Here is an 18,583-nt window from a genome sequence, read left to right as displayed (position 1 = left end):
CTTTCTGTTCTTCTTTCTCAACTTCTGTTGATGAGTGGGGACATCCCATACTCATCTTTATCTTTCTGACTTAGCTGACTTAACATAATTCCTTCTAGCTCTGTCCAAGATAGGTCAGATAAGGTGGGCTCATTGTTCTTAATAGCTGCATAGTATTCCATTGTGTATATGTACCACAGCTTTCTAAGCCACTCATCTGCTGTTGGGCACCTGGGCTCCTTCCAGGTTTTAGCTATTATGAATTGTGCTGCTATGAACATAGATGTACACACATCTTTTTGGTTGGGCATTATGGAATCCTTGCGCTGCCTGTGCTTAACCTGCTGTGCTACCTTCCGACTCCCAGGTCCCCACTTCATTGCCAGCCTGACATGTGCATGAGTGGATGCTCTGGTTCTCTTAATAATAAATATATACATAAATTTTTAAAAAATATTAAATTTTACTTTAAAAAGAAAGCATTCTCATGAAACATAGAAGCTGTTCCTTTCATCTTGGGAAAATGATCTGTAGTGTGTTGAAATTTTTGAGCCTGAATGTTGGACATTTAAAAAAAAACAACCTCCGGAGGCCTAGGGAAGACTGGAAATTACAAAGAAAAGTGAAAAGACCACAACATGCCTGCTTGGAATTTCTGCGTTGACCCTGATATCTGACAAATATTCAGATTAAATTTTTATGAAGTTGTTATGCTCTTAATACTTTCCAGAACTATGGTGGTGGTGGTTGAGGCTGCACAGAATTGTGGTGTGTTGGGCAGTATGCCAGCTTCCCCCCTGCTTATCCCTGCGGTCTATTTACATAACCAGTTACCTAGGAACCGCCCTGCCTGCAGGGAATTGGTTTAATCCCCACTGGTTCACGAAGTCTTTTTGCTCCGCCCCCTCTAGTAGTCACCCTGATTTCCACCAGTCTCTTTTCACTCCACCCTCTCTACTTCACATCCTGTTTCCACCCTACTTGGCGAGTATATATACAGCTGCTCTTCTATTTTAACACACTTGGGATTGCTTTCCAGCTCCAAGAGTCCCAGAGTCTTCTGCTACACCTAGCAGGAGTTCCTGATCCCTCTCCCACAGAGCAGCCTAGGATGGCTCCAGTTGAGTTCTCTCCAACCCAGAGAGCACTTGTTTGGGAAGAAGCACCCTCAGGCTATCCCGGCAGTGGTGGTGGGTGTAGACTAGAAATATTTTTCTCTTTTAGAACTATTTGTCTATAATCTTAGAATCTTGTAAGATTTTTTGTTTCTTTTTCTTTTTGCCTCCAGGGTTAACCCTGAGGCTTGGTGCCAGCACTACAAATCCACTGCTTCTGGTAGCTTTTTTTTTTTTTTCTCCTCATTTTATTGGCTAAGACAGAGAGAAACTGAGAGAGGATGGGGAGACAAAATGGGAGAAAGGTAGATACCTGCAGACCTGCTTCACAGCTTATGAGGCTTCTCCCCCTTCACGTGCAGAGTGGGTGCTCAAACCTGGATCCTTGCACGGGTCCTTGTGCTTTGTACTACATGCTTAGTAACTGAGTCTACTGCTGCCGCCGGGCACCTGATCTTGTAAACCTTTATAAATAACTAATAAAAATGCTTATAGTAAGATAAAAATTTATACCCAAGGATCCACATATAGGAAACTAGATGGAAAAATCAAATAATTACTATTATTATGGAGTGAATTTAGATTTATGGATCAGTTATTTTAGTATATGTGAGTTTTATATTTTACAAAACGTGTATACTTGAGCATGTGGTCTTAGAAGTTTTATGTCTAAAAAAAGAATAAGGGCTGGAGATGCAGCAGAATTGTTCTGCAAAGGACGTTCAGCCTGACGCTTTGCAGTCCTTTGTTCAATCCCCAGCACCACCATAAGCCAGAGCTAAGCAGTACTCTCTCTCTAATAAATAGTAATAGTAAATAAAATAAATAATTTTTTTGTCAAATAAAGAAGCAGTTTCTCTCATCCTAGGGAAATTATTGCTAGTTTGTTGAAATTGGTATCTGTCTTTCTCCCATTTTGTTTCCCCCTCCTCTCTCAATCTCTCTCTGTCCTAACCAATAATGTAGAATTAAAAAAAACTTCTTTTAAAATATTTCTACTATCTTTATTTATTGGATAGAGACAATAAGAAATTGAGAGGAAGGGGTATGTAGAGAAGGTGAAAGACAGAGATATATCTGCAGCCCTGCTTCATCACTTGTGAAGCTTTCTCCCTGCAGGTGGGGACCAGGGACAAAAATGAAATGACCACAACAGTTCTGGGCTTGGAATTTCTACTGTGGCCCTGGGGCAAGAGATGGGGTTGGTTATAGGACAAAGGAAGGGCTTCCCCACCCCCAGGTCCCACAAGCCCTACCTTTTGATGGACTGGGAGAAGGAGCTGGGAAAGGCAGGATGATCTGGGGGCTCTCAACCCTCCTTGTTCACCAGCTCCTGGCTCCCTGCCTCTCCCCACTCCCAGCTGTGTGAAAGGCTGCCCCTCCTGAAGGGGAAGTTGGTGTGAGCACTGCTCCAGCCTCTGCTGTCCCCCTCCCCTGTGCTGAGCTAAGGCAGCTGGACTGGAAGGGGAGTGAGATGGAGCACAGGGCATAAACTCCTCCATTGGGAGAACCTATCTTAGTGACTACTTCTTCTTCTAGCGTTTGCCCTTCTTCCGTAGCCAGTCAACAGCGTCAGGTTGAGCCTGATGTAAAGTTTCGAGACCTCCTTTGAATCTGGAGAGGTGGCAGTCGTTGACTATGTGGGTCATAGTCTGTCTGGAGCCGCAGGGGCAGTTCCGGTCATCTCTGGCTCCCCAGCGATGGAACATAGCGGCGCACCGGCCATGGCCTGTTCGATAGCGATTGAGGAGGGCCCAATCATAACGTGCTAGGTCAAAGCCGGGTTGACGCTTGCAGGGGTCTGTGATGAGGTGTTTGTTCTTTACCTCAGCTGACTGCCAACTCTGTTTCCAAGAGTCTGGAACAGAGAAGTTCAGTGTAGGCGTAGGGGACCAGATTGGGTGATGAGACGTCAAGCCTTGGACAGGTGGGCGAAGATATCCGCGTATATTGGCAGGTCCGGTGGAGCGTAGACGTGGGAAATGAACTTAGATGATGCCGCATCCTGACGAATATCTAGCAGGGTGATGTTGCTAAGAACTGGCAGCCATGGAACCGGGGTGGAACGGATGGTTCCAGAAATTATCCTCATGGAGGAATATAATTTGGAATCGACCAAGTGGACATGGGGGCTACGGAAACATACTGGGGCACAGTATTCTGCAGTGGAATAGCATAATGCCAGAGATGATGATCGTAGTGTGGAAGCGCTCGCGCCCCATGAGGAGCTGGCCAGTCTTGCAATGATGTTATTCCTCGCGCCCACCTTTGCTGCAGTTTTTATGAGATGTTTGTGAAATGACAGAGTGTGATCGAGAGTAACGCCAAGATAGACTGGCTGGGCTTCATGCTGGATTCTCGTATCACCAAGCTGCACATTAAGCTCATGCAAGGCCGAGGCATGGTGTAGAGGGAAAACAGATGATACCGTTTTGCAGTGCTAGGGATTAGTCGCCATTTTTTACAGTAATCAGATATCAGAGACATGTCTTTCGTGAGTGTTTCCTCGAGGGTGACTACTAGGAAGTAAAGTGATAAGTAAATCATTGAAAAAGTCTGTGGTTAAAGTTCAAAGTAATTGGGACCATCTATGCTTCAGGCACCCAATCTAGTTATCTAAAACTGATAAAGACACTTGGAACCACGGACTTTAGTTCAGGAAAAAAATTGTATATGACTTTCACTGTCTGAGCACCGGTCCTCACATCCTGCTGCTGCTCTCCAACGGGCAGAGGCTGCACTGGCTCTCAGGCCCCAGGTCTCAGGCTGGCAGTTGTGGCCCAGCAGGGCTCTGTGCTCTCTGGCTCCTGCCTTCTGCCTCTGCAGCCCCTGAGCCAGTGGCTGAGACCAGAGCTGCCAGCCCTGCTGAGGCCTCTGCCCCCTGCATCTGAGCTGAGCCCACAGCCCTGCTCTGAGCCTCTGCTCTCCAGAGAGACCCTCTTGCTGGACCTCTCCCTCTTGCTTCTGTGCCTGTGCTCTGCTGCCTGTGAGTCACTCATCTGCCTTCCTCTGGGGGACCTGGCACGGAGGGAATAATGTCACTGACTTTATGGAAGGATATAGCAGCTGTTCAGAGTACTATGCTCCTGTCTGGGGGGACACTTCCATTCTTCATAGTTGTTTAGGAGCTGTGGACCCTACCTTTGCTGTGCTTTGCTAAATATTTCTATTTAGACTCAGTTTTTTCAAAAGAGGCAGGCTTCATCCTCTTCTGCTTGTTGTATCATTCCCCAACCTACTCTCTGAGAATTGAGAAGGACTCTGGTTATAAAAGTCAGAGAAGTGGATCAGTTTTTTTTCTCTATTTTTTTCCCTTTTACTTTCTACACCTGAGCACTGCTCAGTTCTGGCTTATAGCAGCACAGGGACTGAACCTGGGACTGCTGGTGTCTTGGACATAGAGGTCTGCGACACTGTGAAAACCAATCCCTTAAAGAATATTCTTGTTAATAATTATTAAATCACTAATAATTAAAGATATAAAAACAAACAAATGTAAAAATATTTAATTTCATTATCTTTTGGGTAAAAAGATGACTGCATAAGACCACATTCTATACATGACTTCTAAAAATATTAAATGAAAGTCATAATATTCTAGACCTAAATTGTACCAGAACTGGTATTTACTTAAAAAAATTTACTATTCATAATTTTTCCTCTGGTGGTCCCTGCTCTAATAAATTATGATTCTGTGTTTTGACAATCTCATTCTCAAACTTCAGAGCAGTTGTATTCTCTGAAGTATCAACAGTTTGAAGGAAGCTCAAGCAGTTCTTGATTTTTCTTTTAAGCCCCACTAAATTTTACTTTATTTAAAAAATTATTAGTGATTTAATAAGGATCAACATTATTGTAAGATAACAGGGAAACAATTCCACACAGTTCCCACCACCAGAATTCCATGTCCCACTCCCTTCATTAGAAACTTCCCTATTTTTTATCCCTCTGAGAGTATGGACTAAAATTATATGGGGTGCAGAAGGTGGAAGCTATGCTTTCTGTAACTGCTTCTCTGGTAGACATGGACATTGGCAGGTCAATCCATCCCCTGCAGCCTGCTTCTATCTTTCCCTAGTGGGGTGGGGCTCTGGAGAGCTGGGGTTCCAGGACACATTGGTGAGGTTGTCTGCCCAGAGAAGTCAGGATGGCATCATAGAAGCACCTGAAAACTGGTAGTTAAAAGGTGGTAAGATATAAAGCAGGATAAATAGTTTAATAGACAGACACTAAAGGTAGGACTAGAGCAGCTGAAGTTAGGGGTCTCTGTTGGGTTAGCAATATGATAGAGAGAGAGAGATGACCCAGGAACCAAACTTGTGGCAGCAAGGCAATTCAAATCTTTATTCATCTAAATGCCCCAAGTTGGGTGGTAGCACATCTGGTTAAGCCACTTGATGCAAACTGCAATGGCCACCATCAGCTTCCTGGTCTGCATTCTGCTCCTCCATGCCAGAAAAGGGAAGAGACAAGTCAGAAACAGAAGTGGTTTGACAATACTATACATGGTTAGGAAAGGGGTGGAGAAAGGTGAAAGGGGCTGGGAATGGTAGGGGCTTCATTAGCAACTGTTGCCAGGGGTTTAACTAGTAGGATTAATAACACCCTACAGGCTTGAGGGTAGAAAAAGAATATAGCAAATGAACAGAATGGGTGGGGGAATAGGGTAGAGGCCTTAAATCATTCGTTAAACAAAGCAGAAGATTGATGTGTAGATAATAAAAGCCCAGGCCATAGTATCAAGGAGGACGGTGGAGAAGGGGAAGCTGGCTTAATGTTTTAAGGAATGCTGAGTTCCTGTGCTGGTGCTCACGTGGAGTGGCTCCAACCAGGCAAGTCACTGACCCTCCCTCACCAGCTCAAGGGCTGCACGATCCAGAAAGGAGGTATTGGGGAGTATTCTGGTACAAACACTCATTTTATTTACAGGCTTATATAGAAAGTTAAACAAAGAACATTTTTCAAATATGTCAGAAATTACAGGTTTCATAAAGGTCAGCTTGCCCCTATTGTAGGGGGCTGGTATGACAAGAATTAATGTGATACAGAAAGGTCAAGACAATTATTTCCATGATGCAGGCAAGTTAATTATCCAAAGGCATTTGAGAGAAGCATAGGGGTTAAACCAGTAAGGTGAGGTAGAGAAGAAGAAAAACAAAACTTGATGCAAATCATAGATATAAAAGAGCACAAGGAAATAAGATTTTGGGGCTTTTAACTGTCTGGTGTTAGTGATCTATGATAGACTGTGTTCTCCTTTGTGATCAAAAGATGAAGTAGATGTGTGAACTTTGAGTGAACCCTAAAGCAGTCAGCCATTTGGCCTGCTAGCAGAGGAAACTAAGTGCGAGAGGCTTGTAGGCTTTCTGTGAGCTTGGGATACTAACAAGGAGAAACTGAGTCTGGGAGACTTTTCTTTCTTGGCTCATCTCTATAAGGAGAAATACTAACAAGTGGGGTGTTTTTCCAGACCTCCATCCAAGGATGGGAGAGCTCCCCTAAGCTCTACCAAGCTTTCACATAGTCCCACACTCCTGGAGGCAGAAAAATGCAGGGTGCTTTGTGAGTCAGGGGGTCTGATATGATGTGGCGATCTTTTGGGGTTCCCGTGTTCCCATTGTTCAACCTCTCTGGAGAGAGAGAGAGAGAGAGAGAGAGAGAGAGAGAGAGAGAGAGGCAAACAGGATAGACACAACCCTCAGGTGAAGCCCTGCCAGGCTCTGCCACATCCTCACAATTTCCCTACAGGTCTCTGTATAGGAAGAAATTAGGTAGTCTGTTTTAAGTATGTTCCAAGGGATCCACAAGTTTAGTAATTTTTACCTGAGCCTGATCGCTAACATGCTGGTGGGCTTAAATTGATATCTGGGAAGATGGTGTTAGAGTTGAAAATAAGACTAGAAATCTGAATTAGGGCAGAGACTAACTCCAAAATAGGAGGAATATATACATATATACATATTCCTCCTATTTGGAAAGAATATATATATATTTGTTTTCTTGTTGTTGAGATTTGCAAGTTCTTTATATATTCAGGTTATTAGGCTCTTGTCTGATGTATGCCATGTAAAGATATTCTCCAATTCTGTGTGGGGTCTCTTGGTTTGGGTAGTAGTTTCTTTAGCTGTGCAAAAGCCTTTTAATTTTATGTAGTCCCATAGGTTTATGCTTGCCTTAGTCTTCTTTGTAATTGGATTAGTTTCATTGAAGATGTCTTTGAAATTTATGCAGAAAAGAGTTTTGTCAATATTTTCCTCTAAGTATCTGATAGTTTGTGGTCTAACATACAAGTCCTTGATCCACTTGGAATTTACTTTTGTATTTGGTGAAATATAGTGGTTCAGTTTCATTTTTCTGCATGTTTTAACCCATTGTTTCTGACACCATTTGTTGAAGAGACTCTGCTTTCCCCATTTAATAGTCTGAGCCCCTTTGTCAAAGATTAGATGTCCATAGGCTCTCAATTCTATTCCACTGGTCAGTGTGTCTATTCATGTTCCAGTACCAAGCAGTTTTGATAACAATGGCCCTATAGTACAATTTGAGATCTGGGAGTGTGATGGCCTCAGTTCTGTTCTTTATTCTCAATACTGTTTTGGCAATTCTAGGTCTTTTCTGGTTCCAGGCAAACATTTGTAGCATTTTTTTCTATTCTCCTAAAAAATGTGGCTGGGATCTTGATGGAGATAGCATTAAATTTGTATATGGCTCTGGGTAGTATATTCATTTTGATGATGTTAATTCTTCCAACTCATGAACATAGAATATGTTTCCACTTCTTTGTCTTTTTCAATTTCCTTGAGTAGTGACTCATAATTCTCAGTGTACAAGCCTTTCACTTCTTTGGTTAGGTTTATTCCAAGATATATTATTGTTTTTGTTGCTATAGTAATAGGAACTGATGTCTAGATTTCAACTTCTTCTAACTTAGTGTTTACATAGAGGAATTCCACTGACTTTTGAATGTTAATTTTTTAGACTGCCATCTTACTGTATTGCCTGATGATATCCAAATATGATATGACATTGCTGGATTTCTTAGGTTTCTCTATGTATATTATTATGTCATCTGCAAATAGGGAGAGTTTGACTTTTTTCTCTTCCAATCTGTATCCCTTTAATTCCTTGTTCCTGCCTGATTGCTATGGCAAGAACTTGCAACACTCTGTTAAATAGTAATGGTGATAGTGGGCATCCCTGTCTGGTATCTGATATGAGGGGAAATGATTCCTGTTTTTCACCATTGAGTATGATGTTGACTGTAGGTTTGCTATATATAGACTCCACTATCTTGAGGAATTTTCCATGTATTCCCATTTTTTGTAGTGTTTTGATCATAAAAAGATGTTGTATTTTGTCAGCACTCATGTGGAGTGGCTCCAACAAGGATGTAAGCTTCTGGCCTTCCCGATACTGGTTCTAGTGACCATGTGAAAAAGTAAGGAAACACCGGGAGGGATCCTAGAATGGACCTCTGTTTATTTAGGGTAAAGCACAGATACCTGCAGACCTGCTTCACCGCTTGTGAAGTGATTCCCCTGCAGGAGGGGAGCCAGAAGCTTGAACCGGGATCCTTACACCAGTCCTTGAGCTTTGCACAGAGGATTTCTTTTTAATAGTTAATGCAAGATCAGGCTGGTAGGTGGCAAGTTCCTTTAGTTACTCTGGGTTTGAGAGCACCATTATTTCTTCATCATATCTGAAAGATAATTTTGCAGGATAAAGCCTTTGTGGCTGACACTCTTATCATTTTAGTACTTTGAATGTGTTGTTTTGCTCTCGCCTGACTCAAGAGTTTGTGATAAGAAATCTGAGGAAAACCTGACAGCCCTATTTCTTTTTTTTTTTAATTTATTTATTTTAAAAAAGGAGGCATTAACAAAACTATAGGATAAGAGGAGTACAACTCCACACAATTCCCACCACCAGAACTCCGTATCCCATCCTATCCCCTGATAGCTTTTCCTGTTCTTTTCCATACTCCCTCTGGGAGTATGGACCCAAGGTCATTGTGGGATGCAGAAGGTGGAATGTCTGGCTTCTGTAATTGCTTCCCCGCTGAATTTGGGCGTTGACTGGTCGGTACATACTCCCAGCCTGCCTCTCTCTTTCCCTAGTAGGAAGTGGAGCTCCAGGACACATTGGTGGGGGTGTCTGTCCAGGGAAGTCTGGTCAGCATTATGCTGGCATCTGGAACCAGGTAGCTGAAAAGAGAGTTAACATACAAAGCCAAACAAATTGTTGAGCAATCATGGACCTAAAGACAGCCCTATTTCAATAAGTCATTTTCTCTCCCTGGAAACCTGCAGTATTTTTTTCTTTGACCTTGAGTTTTAATAGTGTTACAATGATATGTCTCGGTGTAAGGTATATGACTTTAGAAATTTGGGTGTACTCACAAACTGTTCTGTGTGTACTTTAATTCTTTTAACTGGTATGCCAAATTCTGTGGCATGGATATATACCACTGTTTCTCTAATGGATTATCCACTAACAGACATTTTTAATGTTATAAGCATTTTTAAAATTTTTAATGTTTATTTAGTTAGTCATCAGTGACCTGGCTGCTGGAAACAAACCCCAAGAGTTTCCTCCTGGGAGGCAAGTGAGCAGGGACAGAGATTCTGTGTCTCACCCTCCCTCCCTGCAATTCACAGAAATCCAGGAATCCTAGAGAGGCTGCTGTTCCCATCTACTTCCTAATGAGAAAGATTTTAAAAAAAAGTCTTATTATACTGACAATATTTTAACATACTTAACATGTGAAAAAATAATGCATCAGATACCAATGTATTCCATCATCACGAAAGTCAAGCCTTCGTATATAGACACTTTCAAATGTGGTTCTTTTATAATACATAAAATACTGTAAATAACTACGAAGTATCATTCTATTAAAAAAACTTAAATATTTATTTATTTCCTTTTGTTGTCCTCATTGTTTTTTATCATTGTAGTTATTATTGTTGATGTCATCATTGTTGGATAGGACAGAGAGAAATGGAGAGAGGAGTGGAAGACAGAGAGGCAAAGAGAAAGATAAACAGCTGCAGACCTGCTTCACCGCCTGTGAAGCAACTCCCCTGCATGTGGAAAGTGGAGGGGATTAAACTGGGCTTTGCGCTTTGTGCCACCTGCACTTAACCCACTGCGCTACTACCCGACTCCCCCATCCTATAAATATTAATCACTAAGAGAAAATCCAGAGATAATAGTGTAGTATGTATCTATTAAGTATTAGGTAGTTGTCCTGAGTGAGACAATGGTAGAAAGGCTTGGGGTCGGGATGGTGAGCATTCCTGGAAACTGAATAAAATATGAATTCTGTCTGTGTATGGCAGTCACTTCAGTTTGGGCTGTGACACTGTGTTAGGGGTCTATAACTGTCAGCACTGGAGACTTTTTGGAAATTGGGAAGCACTCTGGATGCATTCACTGAACATAGGAGCTCAGTGTGTTCATCAGCTCCTTAATCTCTAGGCCATACTAACATGAAAGAAAATAAGTCAGGACTGGGAAGACAGAATAATGGTTTTTGCAAAAGACTTCCAGGCCTGAGGCCCTTAGATCCCAAGTGCAATTCCAGCACCATCATAAGACAGAGCTGAGCAGTGCTGTAGTCTCTCCCTCATTCTCTGTCTGCTTCTTTCTCAATTTATCTCTCATTTTAAAAAAACAGTAGAAACATAAATCCACAGGAAGTTGTCATTATTGGTCTTACATTTAGGGAGTTAGAAAGCCATTGTACACTCTCACAGCAGATATACATATACATATACATATACATATACATATACATATACATATACATATACATATACATATTAACAACTCCTTAGGATTCCATCAAACAGTTGACATTTCAGGGAAGGCAGCTGTTCTGAAGTTCAAGAAAAAGATCGGGCGCCTCGAGAGATGGCTGGGTTTGTGAGGAGGATGCAAATATGGTGCGCAGGGCGAGCGGCAGGTTCCTGTCCTTCAAACAAACAATGGTCTAAGTCTAACAGGATTGACGACTATAGCAGCTTACCTGGTCAAGAAAGCCAACAAAGAATAGTTACTTGGGAACACTGCAGAGGAAAAGGCAATTGTTCAGCAGTGGCTAGAATATAGGGTAATTCGAGTAGATGGGCCCTGTGGTAAAGAGGAAGTCCACACTCTCTTGAAGGATCTTAATTCTTACCTTGACGATAAAGTCTACCTTACAGGATATAACTTTACCTTAGAAGATGTCTTACTGTACTATTGGCTGCACCACTTTATAATCTTGGAGAAATTCATTCAAGACTACTAGACCACAGACCAGTTATTCAAGGTGAAACTCGTTATTTTGTGAAAGAATTTGAAGAAAAACGTGATCTTCGAGAAATGTGCGTTCTTGAGAATCTGAAGAATATGATCCATGAGACAAATGAACATACACTTCCCAGATGTAGAGAAACAATGCAGGGCAGCTTGAGCCCGGTTCTCCAGAGATTGCAAACAGCCACTAATTCAGTCTGTAGACTCCAACAGAGGAAGCAGGAACGAAGAAAGATTCATAATGACCATTTAATAACTAGTGAAAAGCAGCATGTGATCCAGTGGGAAAATTTCATGAAATAACAACACATCAAGCAGGCTGAAGTGGATGAAGAACACAGAAAGGCCATGGAGAAGCTTAAGGAGCAATAGCCCAGATGGAGAAGGATCTCGCAAAATTTTCAACTTTTTAGAAACCTGAACCATGACAGCAACAAACTTCGGAGAAACATTTACATTGAAAATTGTTATTGAAAATTGTTATCAGCAAATCGCTTAGCCTCTGCTTTAAACTTAGCAATATATTCTATGACACTCATATCAGGAGCAAAAATCCTGTACTAGTATCGGAGTTAAATTTTAAAAAGGAAGAGTGCTCTGTCTTCCCAGTTCTAAGTGCCTATCTATATATGATTATTTGAATGGGGAAGAGTAAGCAGAAAATGGGATATGTTTACTCTTTTTTGGTCAGATCTGGTCCTCATTTTCATCGACTCTTAGACAACTGTGAATTTTATTCATGTGACTTACAGATGTCATCTACCTGTCACAACCTGCTTAACTATTGCAAGAATAGAAAATGTTGTTCCATACACAGTGTAAAAATCCACTGTCTCGGAGGGAGCAGAAAGCACCTCTGCAAGAGGCAAGGCTCACCCTGTGCCCCTCCTCTAGCTGATGGTAGTGGTGGTCTGCCTGTTGGAAAGGGGGCATGTTTCACTGGAGGACAAGACAGAATGCAGGCCTTCCAGCACTTCATAGTTACAGCTTTTAAAACTTGCTTGGAAGGAAAAGTTTACCAAAAAGACATCTGACTTTTAGCCTTTCTGAGGACTATCACCTTGCCCATAGTACTTACCTCATTTTTGTGTCTGTTTTGCTATGGGTAAGTTTTGTAAGAGATTATTTGTACATGTTTCAACAGCTTAGTGAGTGGCCAGTAAAATGGGCCAGGAAGTCCCTTTGAACATGTGCAACTTCTGCTATAAATCAAACAGAAATATTTGCCTACATGCCAGACATTCCATGTTAAATGTAAATCCTTTTTTAGTGCTTAACATCTCTTCTCATAAGCAGGTATATTGTGGTGAAATATGTATTAATTCTGTCATCACTGTGATTTTTTAAAATCTGCACTTAACTGTTTTAGTTAAGGAACTAAGTTGATCTTATTTACCATAAATCAAGCAAAATTAAATGCAATAATTTCAAGAGATTTATGGCAAATGGATTTGAGGTATGGAGAACTCCTTCAAATATTTTTCTTGCTCTTCAGTGAAGAAAAGCTCAAGAAAAGCACGTACGTTCCTATGTCATTGAGGAGTTGTTGCTGCCGACAAGTGACAATGCTGGGCTGTGTGAATTCATGGCTCTCTGTCAAAGCTTCATTCTTGGCTGCATGTTGAAAATGTGATTAAAGTTAATAGAAGAGATAAAAAAAAAAAGAAAGTAAAAGATTGGCAGTGCACAGACTCACGATGTATCAGAGCAGGGACCAACATGGAGACAGCCACAGGGGAGAAAATCAGGAATTGTAGTGGATGAATCTGTGGATCATCAGCATGATACACTGAGGATCAGAAACTCTCAAGGGAACATGCTTAAAAAGACTGGCCTGGGAGGCAGGAGGTGGTGCACCGGGTTAAGCGCAGGTAGCGTGAAGTGCAAGGACCAGCGTAAGGATCCCAGTTTGAGGCTCCAGCCCCCCCCCCCCCCCTAGGGGGTTCGATTCACAGGCGGTGGAGCAGGTCTGAAGGTGTCTATCTTTCTCTCCCCTCTCTGTCTTCCCCTCCTCTCTCGACTTCTCTCTGTCCTATCCAACAACATCAACAACAACAATAAGAACAACAACGATGATGATAAACAACAAGGGCAACAAAAGGGAATAAATAAATAAATAAATAAACTGGTCAGCACTGTGGTCTCTGTAGCAAATCTCTATGCCCAAGACACCAGAATCCCTGGCTCATTCCCTGCACCACCATAAGCCAAGAACTGAGCAGTGCTCGGGTATACAAAGAAAACAGAGAAGAACATGAGAGCGAGGTGTTTGTGACCCAGCAGAAGTGATTCTTCTATCTGCCCCAGAACCCGCCACGGCAGCCTTCTGGGGAGGGGGGGCGGCCCTGGAGTAGGGGCAGTGGCGGTGCACAGGGACCCGGTGCGGTGACGGCAGTGTCTGCGGAGCTGACGAGAAACCATTAAGTCCCTGTGGAAGTGAAGTAGGATTTCTCCAAGATATAATGGATGGAGAAGAGAAGACCTATGGTGGCTGTGAAGGCCCCGACGCCATGTATGTCAAACTGATAGCTTGGATGGCCATGAATTTATCGTGAAAAGAGAACATGCGTTAACATTGGGAACGATAAAAGCCATGTTAGGTGGCCCAGGTCAGTTTGCTGAAAATGAAACCAATGAAGTCAATTTTAGAGAGATCCCTTCACATGTGCTATCAAAAGTATGCATGTATTTTACCTACAAGGTTCGCTACACTAACAGTTCTACCGAGATTCCTGAATTCCCAATTGCACCGGAAACTGCACTGGAACTGCTGATGGCTGCGAACTTCCTAGATTGTTAAATAAAATAAATTATAATGATAAACTGTTAACTATTTTCAGTATTTAATACCTATAGTTCAGTTAGTATTTTTTTCCACATATAGCATGTTTCCTGTGTGTAATTGAACTTTTAATGTTCATTGCAAACCAGATTATCTTCTGTTTTATTGCATAGCAATCAGAATTGAAATTTGTTTGCTACATCAACAAATTAAGAACATTTTCACAAACTGAGAAATAAACAAATATGCCAATTTGTAGGTGGTTTCGCCTTATCCTTTAGATTGACTTTTTAAATTAGAGCAGTGGTGATAAAGAGTAAATGCTGAAATCTATGCTAAGCTAACACACCTTACAAATAAAGAATGGGGCAATGTATTTTTCTGTTTTTAGAGGGATGATTTTTTTAACCTATTCTGATCTTATAGTTGCCATTAACATTAGTTATGCAAATAACTGGATTACAAAAGTGTTCATAATTTAGCCAGAACATTGATTTTTCTTATGACTGTTGAAGACAAAAATTGAAGTTTCTTATGTGTTTTTGATAAACTGAAGTATTGTCAAGTTGTCCCTTGTTTTTGTTTATTGCTACAAGTTAAGAACTTTAAGGATAGTTATGGAAGATTACCAAGGTCAACTTTTAGGGCTAGAACCTTTTTAAACTATATCCAGATGGTCAAATAACTTTGGTTTCATGTGCATTTTGGACAGTACAAACTGTACATTCTTTTATCTACTATAGAGATTCTTTTGCAAAACTTGTTTGTTACACAGTCCCTTGTGAATATATTTATTGTCTAACAGTCTCACTGTAGTCTTTACCTAGATCTTTAAAATTAGATTTATGATTGATCCTAGTGCTCCTCCTTCTAATTGAAGCATTTGTGGAGAGGATTGGGAAGCATGCAGTGCAATTCTTACAGTGCATTTTGATATAAATTATCTTCTGTTAATTAAAGTGTACCCCAGTAAGTTATAATCTGTGGGATTTCTACTGAATTCATTTTAAAAGATCATTCAGCTCTTATACTAAACAGGCACACACAAAAAAGAGACAGAGCATCCCTGCTTGCAAATGGGAAAAGCACTGGAGTAGGTTTTTTTTTTTTTTTTTTTTTTTTTTTTTTACTGTATTCCTTTTAGCAGTAAAGCAGTGCTGTCACTGTAGGATCTATAAAATCTGAATCTCAGTCCTTCCAGACTGGTCTAATATGGACCAGTTTTTCTGAAACTGAAACCATAAACAACCAAAATCTATAAATGTAATTTTCTTCCCCTTAAAAGAACTTACATTGTATTTTCTGGCTTATTGAAAGCAATCAAATATAAATGTTAATTGCATATATTTTTAGTAACTTATTAAGACATAATGATACATATTTTAGTAGAGATGATTGTCAAGTTCAAGAACTATATTCTGGTACCTGATTCTTCTTCTAGCGTTTACCCCTGGTACCTGATGATAAGTAATGATGCTTATAAACACAAATGGTGATCTTAAGTTTAAGGATCTAAGTGCTAGCTAAAAATAGTTAAATTTTGACCAATTTTAGTGGGTTACTTTATATGTTATATTCAGAAGTAACCTTAAGTTTAAAACATTGAAATAGAACTGAAATAAAGATTAGGTACATCTGTGTATCTTACAAATGGTATTTGCATGTTAATAAAGGCTCTATTGACTGAAAAAAAAAAAAGAAAATGAGAGAGAAAAAAATGGCTGACACACTTTTCTGACTTTTACCTCTGGAGCCCTTCTGGATTCTCAGAGTATATTGGGGAATGATACAACCAGCAGGAGGAAGGAAACCTGCCCCATTTGAGAAGACTAGGCCTGAAGGAAAACATTTCCCAGAGTATAACAAAGGGGTGTTCCCAGCCTCTAAATGACCATGAAGAATGGATGTGCTCCCTGTCAGGAGCAGTCCTCTCAGCAGTAAACTGAGTCTTTCCACAGAATCAGTGACATTACTCACTCCGTGTCAGGCCCCCCAGAGGAAGGCAAATGAGCACAGACACAGACACAGAACAGGAGGGAGAGGTCCAGCAGGAGGGTCTCTCTGGAGAGCAGAGGCTCAGAGCAGGGCTGTGGGCTGAGCTCAGTTGCAGGGGGCTGGGTCCCAGCAGGGCTGGCAATTCTGGTCTCAGCCACTGGCTCAGGGGCTGCAGAAGCAGTAGACAGGAGCCAGAAAGCACAGAGCCCTGCTGGGCCTCAGATGCCAGCCTGAGACCTGGGGCCTGAGAGCCAGTGCAGCCTCTGCCCCTTGGAGCACAGGTTATGTTGGCTGGTGCTCAGACAGAGAAATTCTTACTCTTTCTTTTTCCTTCAGTTAAAGTCCTGGATTCCAACCATCTTTATCAGTATTAGATAATTAAATGAAGTATGTTGAGTACAGAGGACTGTTACTCTGGACTTGAACAACAGATTGAATTTTAAACAGTTTGCTTATCACTTTACTTCCTAGTAGCCACAAAGACAGGTTCTCCCAATGGAGGAGATTCTGCTCTGTGCCCCATCTCACTCTCCTTCCAGCCCAGCTGCCTCCCCTCAGCACAGGGCAGGGGGACAACAGAGGCTGGAGCAGTGCTCATACCAACCTCCTCTTCAGGAGGGGGAGCCTCTCACACAGCTGGGAGTGAGGAGAGGCAGGGAGCCAGGAGCTGGGTTTGGGGTGAGCAAGGAGGGGTGAGAGCCCCCAGATCTTCATGCCTCTTACAATCCCTACACATAGTCCATATTTTGAAGAAGGACCCTCACGACACCCTTATTCATTTTCATATTCTCTCTCTCTCTCCCTTCCTCCCTCCCTTTTCATTTGAGTATCTAGGTAGAGAGAGGTAGAGAGACGGAAAGACACACTAGCACCCACCTTTCCCCTGGTACCATAGCCCCACCCTTGTGGTGCCAGGGTTCCATCCTAGGTCAAGTGCTTGTCAAGACAGGCACGTTACAAGGTGAACTCTGTGTCGTGCCCAAGATTGGTTTTTCATCTCTGCCTTGATGCCATCTCAGAGTTCAAAAGGTCGGATCTTCGATTCTACCACTAAGTGATCTATGCCTTCTTCTGTGGCAGACATAACACTGGGTAAGGTCACTACGCACCCTTCACCCAGTGTCTCAGATGACAGAAAATCTGTCACATCTGCTCAGGAAAAACAAGAAGTTCCTGACAAACCTGAGTGATATGATGACATGGTGGCTGTTCTGAAGGAGAAGAGCCTCTCTGGTGGTGACCATTCTGGAGGTGGAAGTAGCAGAGAAGGACAAGTTGAAACTAAGAGTGTGTGTGGACTCAGTTACCCTGCAAGGAGAAGACGTCTACTGGTTCTGAAAAATGGCTTCTGGAACTTTTCCTGCAGCATAGTAGTGTGCATTCAAGCACTTTCCAGGAGTTGGGCAGTAGTGCAGCTGGTTAAGTTCATGTGGTGCGAAGCACAAGGACCAGTGTAAGGATCCCGGTTCAAGCCCCCAGCTCCCCACCTGCAGGGGAGTCACTTCACAAGTGGTGAAGCAGGTTTGCAGGTGTCTATCTTTCTCTCCCCCCTCTGTCTTCCCCTCCTCTCTTCATTTCTCTGTCCTTACAGTGACATCAATGATAGCAACAATGATAACTACAACAACAATCAAAAACAAGAAGGGCAACAAAAGGGAAAATAGAATTAAAAAAAAAAAAGCACTTTCCAAGCCCCCGTTCCACATGTAATGTTCCTGAACTTCCTAGCAGCAGGCATGTTTCTACAATCTGAGAAAGGATTAATCTTTCTACAGTGTGACAGATTCTACCATTATCTGTATGTTCAAAAGCACTTTCACCAAACTCCTGTATCCACATTCCTACCCTGACCTTGAGGGTCCCCGAACATCCGAAACAGATCCTGTCATAGCCCCTAAGAGCTCAACTGAGACACCACAGGGCGTCCTCATGGGCCATGAGCATCAGACACCCCATCCATGAGGCTGCAGTCATGGGGGAGCCAGGATCTGCCTCAGGCCCAGACTCCTCCAGCCTTTGAGGAAACTCAGAGCGACCCCTTGCACCGTCCACTCTGTGCTGCCCACATATGCAACCCATTCTCCCAGAATATGAAGTCTTTTATGCCTTTGGCTTTAACAAATGCAAAGTTTCTGCAAAGTCCCTTCCCAAGAGGTTGTGTGGTGGTTACTTGCAGGAGAGAAGCTTCGCAAGCAGTAGAGCAGGCTGCAAACATGTCTCCTCTCTGTCTACCCCTCTTTATCTCTGCCTGTCACTCTCTGTGAAAAGAAAGAAAAGAAAAAAGGCACCACTGGGAACATGGTATCATGCAGGCACCCAGCCCTGATGACAGGCGAAAAAAAAATCCTTCCCATATTTGAGATTTTTAAAAATATTATTATTGAGAGTTGGGCGGTAGCGCAGTGGGTGA

The 18,583-nt window shown here is 42.1% G+C and overlaps 1 long non-coding RNA gene and 2 pseudogenes across 1 annotated transcript in view; all 3 read left to right on the top strand.

Annotated features, from left to right (window-relative positions):
* Nucleotides 1–18,583, top strand: part of LOC103119633 (uncharacterized) — a 301,172-nt gene that overhangs the window by 115,727 nt on the left and 166,862 nt on the right. The window lies entirely within an intron of this gene.
* Nucleotides 11,313–11,831, top strand: LOC103119637 (biogenesis of lysosome-related organelles complex 1 subunit 5-like; annotated as a pseudogene).
* On the top strand, nt 13,722–14,432 carry LOC103119620 (elongin-C-like; annotated as a pseudogene).

This window comes from Erinaceus europaeus, chromosome 9, assembly GCF_950295315.1.
Source record: "Erinaceus europaeus chromosome 9, mEriEur2.1, whole genome shotgun sequence".
Classification (NCBI taxonomy): Eukaryota; Metazoa; Chordata; class Mammalia; order Eulipotyphla; family Erinaceidae; genus Erinaceus; species Erinaceus europaeus.
The sequence above is the reverse complement of the archived record's forward strand: the minus strand, read 5'-3'. Positions and strand labels throughout refer to the sequence as shown.